Source organism: Hylobates moloch, unplaced genomic scaffold (assembly GCF_009828535.3).
Source record: "Hylobates moloch isolate HMO894 unplaced genomic scaffold, HMol_V3 SCAFFOLD_2, whole genome shotgun sequence".
NCBI lineage: Eukaryota > Metazoa > Chordata > Mammalia > Primates > Hylobatidae > Hylobates > Hylobates moloch.
The window spans coordinates 83,848,063-83,854,048 of NW_026652277.1; the positions used below are offsets into that span (position 1 = coordinate 83,848,063).

Sequence of the window (5,986 nt, forward strand, 5' to 3'; positions counted from 1 at the left end):
AATCAGGAATTTCACATTCATGATGTTTACCCAAAGATGCATCAAAACATCAATTTCTTTGACTTGATATTAATGGAAATATTTTAAAGTAGATCACATACATCTTTGATGTCTTAACTTGTATAAATGTGTACATATTCGTGTGTGTGTTTGTTTATATGTGTGTGGGGGAAGGTTCTTGTTGACTCAGGGTCATTAGTATGCATGGTTATTACTGTTTTATTTTGTGATAAAGTGTTTTTGGACTAAAGGCAGCAAAGAATAACTTGGATTGACTTACCTAATGGGATTTCAAGGCTTTTCTCTTAGAAACAGCTTTGTAAATATTAAATAACACCCAAAATTTCCCAGTAGTAATTAACTCTTTCTACAGAAGAGAAGTGTACAAAAATTGACTCTAGAATACTTTGTTTTGAAATCTATTGGCTTTTATTACATTACTTTTGTCTCCTTTCTTTCTGTTGAGCCACCCTGATGTTCAGCTGATGTTCAGTTCTAGAGCAACTCATTTCCTCCCTCCAGTTGCTGATTCTACCTCACTGAGGACAAAGGAACTAGATACTTGGTTTAACCCAGAGACACTTCAACCTTACAGCAGTGCAAAGATACCAGAGACAAGCTGCCTGGGTTCAAACACTCTTTTCACCACCATTAACTCATTGTTTTGCTTTGTCTATGTTATTTAACCTCTTTATGCCTCATTTTCTTAGGTATAAAATGGGCTTAATAGTACAACAGAACATTGTTGTTGTAAAGACTAAACCAGCTAATACTTGTATAATGTTCAGAACAATGCCCAGCATTACAAACATAGTACTTCTGTGTTTAAATAAGTTCTGAGGAATTTCTGCTATGCTTCTTCATTTGGTGAGTAAAGAGCCATGTTACATGAATAATAAATTACATAGAGCATGCACAAACAGGATTTCCTGTTGAAATCACACACAAAATAACACAAGTTAACTTGATCCATGCAAGCATTATTATGCTGCATAGCCATATACCATTATTTCTAAAACTGTAAGCAGCTCACATAAATAATTTTGTAAGCAGCTCACATGAATGATTTTCTGATTTTGTAAGCAACTCGCAAAAACAGTTAGGGTTAAGGTTAGGGTAAAATAGACTAACCCTAAAGGTAATTAGAATTCCTTTATATGCTAAACCTTATTTACAATCTTGCTCATTTAATTTTACTAATTTCCAATATCTGAAATAAACATCAATAATGTTTTTCTAATACCCCATATTTATCATTATCCATCACAAATACCTATTTTAAATGCCAAACAGCCTGCACTCCAGTAGCTAGGATTCACAAGCTTTTGACACTTTCCCCACCTTCTTCTTAGTTTAGGCTCCCCTGGATTTATTTCTGCATTTCTATCTTGTCAGTCTCTTTGGTCACACTCTCTTTGGGATTTTGGGACATTTGTCCTCAAATCCTTGCCTTCTCCTGCGTACTACTAGTTCTGAGAATAGGGGGTTTGGAGATAACTAAGGTTTCAAGGGCACTCAGCAATAGAAACACACACGTGTGTGTGTGTGTGTGTGTGTGTGTGTGTGATATATATATATCAGAAACCTATTGTGATACCTGGGTCTTTGGGTACAGGTTCATTCTCTGTAGCAGGGTTGGAAGACCAGGTAGCCTACAGGACCAGAATCTATGACTCTGAGGCACAACCCAGCACTGCTCATGGAACTGGATTGTAGCTACAATTCCTATCTTTTGGGAGCAGGGCACAGCACTGGCCCACCTCCAGGGAAGAAGGGGTGCTTCATATACATATATATATATATATATATATGCCTGGATCAGGCAAGAGACTCTTTTATTCTTCTCCTTCAAGAGTAAATTAATCTCTGCCTATTTAATTTTGCCTTGTTGCTTACATTTTTGTGAGGAGAGAGGATTTTGTTTGAATCCTTGGAGTATCGGGTGCTCCTACAGTGTGATTTTATGCCTAAGAAAAAGGCATGTCTACTCTTACAAAATTACCTACCATGTCTGCCCTAATTTTCTGAAATGTCTTTAAGAATTGAAAATAAAAGGTCAGCCTGCAGGGTCTGTTCGTGGCCTCCTGGAGTTCTGCCTCCAGCCAAAGGGCGGATGGCTGGCAAGTCCCAGTATGAGCAGAAGGTGCCAGAAGTAGAAGCCAAGAAACAAAACTCTCCGGAGCTCCCTCTGGGACTGCTATCTGGGCTGCGCATTTGGCCACCCCCTCCTAGCAAAGGCAATGGCTTCTAGACTCCTGTGCGGTCATCCTCTTGCTGCTTGCCTAGGGCAAGGGCACCTTGTGCGAGAGGATTGCCCAGAACTCAGGCCTCCGACATTTCTCTAGTAGCCACTGCTTGCGGGAGAACATCAAGGCCAACACCGGAGTTAGTGACATGGCCAAGCAGTACATAGAGAAAGGTCTTTTTGGCCAAGCAGTACATAGAGAAAGGTCTTTTTGGCCAAGCAGTACATAGAGAAAGGTCTTTTTGGCCAAGCAGTACACAGAGAAAGGTCTTTTGGTTCCAGACCTGTGATCACATGCCTAATGATGCTGGAGTTGGAGAATAGATGTGGCAGCACTGCCTCCTAGATGGCTTTCCTAGGACATTAGGGCAAGCTGATGTCCTGGACAAAATCTGTGAAGTGAATCTAGTGATCAGGTTAAACATTCCACTTGAAACACTTAAAGATCCTCTCCTAGTGGAATGGTATATAACCTGGAATTTAATCCACCTCGTGTATGTGGAATTGATGACATCGCTGGTGAGCCATTAGTCTAGCATGAGGATGATAAACCCACAGCAGCTGCTGCAAGGCTAAGACAGTGCAAGGCGGCAAAGCCAGTCACTGAATTATACAAAAGCCAAGGAGTGATCCACCAATTTTCTGGGATAGAGGCTAACAAAATCAAGCCCTGTGTTTACAGGCTTTTTTTGAACAAGATCACAGCTATTTAGTCGAAGACACATATTGACCCTGTGCAATGGAAGAATCAGGAAGATTTAGTCATGCATTCAATTGCGTCTATAGTATTGGTATTGTGTCCAAATAAGAAGCTAGCTGAGATAGCTTGCAGCTTCTTTTCTAGTTTTAATGGTGAAGTGCTAGGAAAACTAATGAGTAGAAAGAGTTCATGAAGAGTTCCTCTTCTGCCTTTCAAAAGGGTCACCTTCACATGTTTAAGGTGTTTCTGCACTTCTCAAGCCCTTCACAAGAAAGCAAGCGGATACAAATGGGTCCAGGGTGGATTTCAAATGGTGTACAACCTCAACTCTAGCTGATTTTTGCAGCTTTCTTGTTGCTATAGTATCCTTTTTACACACGATGGTGGCGCTCTCTGGTTCTCTCCATCCCCTCAAAGACTGTTGAACCACAGCACCAGTAAGCCTAAGAATGCTAAAGGCTCTATCCCAGGCTTTGTCCCAGGTTCTCTGGTATGTGGCCTCCTAGTGACAATGAAATTGATACTAATTGCTCTTAGTGGTTGTTTCTCTGGCCTTGAGAGATTGTGCCCAGAGTTTATTTTTTTCTCATAGGCATAACTCCTTCTTTTCTGCATCCATGCTCCATACAATCTCTCCTTTTCAGACATCCTAGGATGAAAGGAATTGGCTTCTGTTTTTTTAACATCTATTTTTTGACATCTATTTTCTCTGTTCTTAGGCTATGAAATAATACAGGTAGTTATTGCTCTTATTCCTCTCAAATTCTTCTAAGAACTGAGAGCAAGAAGGCTAATTGAATCTCTTCATGCACCAGAAACTGAGCTATGAAGAGGGTCTTACTTAAACTGCTGGTCTGACTCTCACGGATTGACACTGCTCCTTTCTTTTATTGTGAAAAAATTAAACACTTGAAATTATTTTGGGAACTTCCTGAAGTCTTTTGGGAATCCTCAAAAAACATGGGAAATATTCACCTACATGAATGTTGAGAGCTCATGTCTTATGTACAGAAGTAAATAAGACTGTATGAGATTACGGAAATAACAGCATAATGTCTAAGACAACAAAATGCATTTTGAAAATGTTGCTAACTACTGATGTTGACAGTATCTTTCTCCTGTGAGTGACCCAAGAGTATTACAAGTAGTAAAGGGAATGGAGCCTGTGGGGTTGAAGAAAATGTTGCATTAGCTGTGCCTAGACTAAGATGACAGTTTTACAGTTATGAGAAAACAAAATCTTTATTTTTCTTCTATTCCAACGATTCATTCTAGAATCTAATTCTCAATGCCTAGAATTAGATACAAATATTTTGTCACTCGTCGTAATGTAATATTAATAAATCATTTGTTGAAATATAAAAAGGGATTAAACCTAGGAGAATTAATATGTTAATATAAATGAGTTTTAAAATGTAAATGATGCTCTCAGATCTTTGATTGAATTGAGAGAGAGCGTTAGAAAATGAGGAAGAGTTAAGGAAGCGGAGGGAAAAGGGAGAGTTTGACAGTGAAGAGGACTAAACATAACACAAAGATTATAGACAAATACTTCATAGTATTTCACCAGGACTTGACTCATCTTCATCAGTTAGAGATGAAGACGATCCCAGGAACACCCATCAACACCTTGGACACCTACAGACCTTGGTCCCCTACAGTCCTCACCAGCTCCTGGGGTCTATATACCTATGCTGTCTCCAGAGAAGGAGCTAACACTGTCCCTGCCCCCTGTGGCCAGTGGTTCCTGTGCTGTGCCATCTTGGAACTGGAACTACTACAGAAGTGTGTCTTTCTCCAAAGACAAATAGCCATGGCTTCTTCTCACCCCTGAGACTAAGCTACCACCGAACCACCCTAGCCAGACATCCCCATATCAAGCTGTGAGCAGCTGTTACACTTTTTCCCGTGAGACCAAGCAGATGTGGAGCTGCTCCACTTGCTCCTTCCTTCTCCTTGAGCTGTAGCCAAAGCGGAACTCTTTCTCCTGGGAAAGCAGTACCTTGGCCACTCAAAGGAGCCCCACCTCCCCAGTGCCTAAGTTGTTGCAGCTCCTTGCATCCCAAGAAACAGTGTCTTGGCCACCCACAGCAGTCACACACTCCAGTATCTAAGCTAAAGCAGTGCCATGCATCTCAGGGAAGTGATGCTTGGGCTGCCCAAAACAGTCACATCACCTGGGCCTGAACTGAAACAGCACATCGCCCCCTGGGGAAGTGGTGCTTTGCCAAGTTGTTAAAAGCTGCACATCTCAGGGCTGAGCTGACATAGCACACACCACATCCCAGGGAAACAGAGCAGTGGGTGAACTCAGAAACCTTGCCCAAACTCTAGGACCCTGCTTTCCTGGAGCATAATTAATTCTCTGGTGTCTGAGCTGCTGAAACACTGTTCTCCTTGGAAAGAAGAATCATTGCTGCGCTATTTCTTCCCTATATCCCAGGGCCCAAATGATAGCTGTGCTCCCCCATTTTAGGGTACCTGCTGCCACTGCATGTAGCCTCATAGAGTCAGGATACTGCTGAGCCCCACCATTCCAGAGTCTAGAGTCACTATATGGTGCCTCATCCTCTGGGACCCAAGTTGACACACTGAGCCTTATTGGGTCAGACACCCAAATTGCAGCCATACCCTGCTCCAAAGGCCCAAACATCCACAGCACCCCTTCTTCCCTGGAGGTGAGCCAGTACTGTGCCCCCAAAAGATAGGAATTGTAGCTACAATCCAGTTCCATGAGCAGTGCTAGGTTGTGCCTCAGAGTCATAGATTCTGGTCCTGTAGGCTACCTGGTCTTCCAATCCTGCTACAGAGAATGAACCTGCACCTCAAGACCCAGGTATCACAATAGGTTTGTGAGACTCTGAACCTTGGATCCTGGCCCCACAGCTGCCTCAAGCACCTGCACCTGGAATCCAATGCTACAGCAGCTGCTATTAATAGTAAGCCATGTCACACTTGATATCAAGAAGGATTCCCTCCTCTAAGTCTCTTCATTGTAGGGAAAACAAGGAGGACTTCAAAAGCCCTTGATACTGAGGAGC

At 42.0% G+C, this 5,986-nt stretch overlaps 1 pseudogene; it reads left to right on the forward strand.

Moving 5' to 3' along the window:
* Window positions 1-2,113: 2,113 nt before the first annotated feature.
* LOC116476631 (adenylate kinase 4, mitochondrial-like) lies at window positions 2,114-4,779 on the forward strand (annotated as a pseudogene).
* The last annotated feature ends 1,207 nt before the right edge of the window (window positions 4,780-5,986 follow it).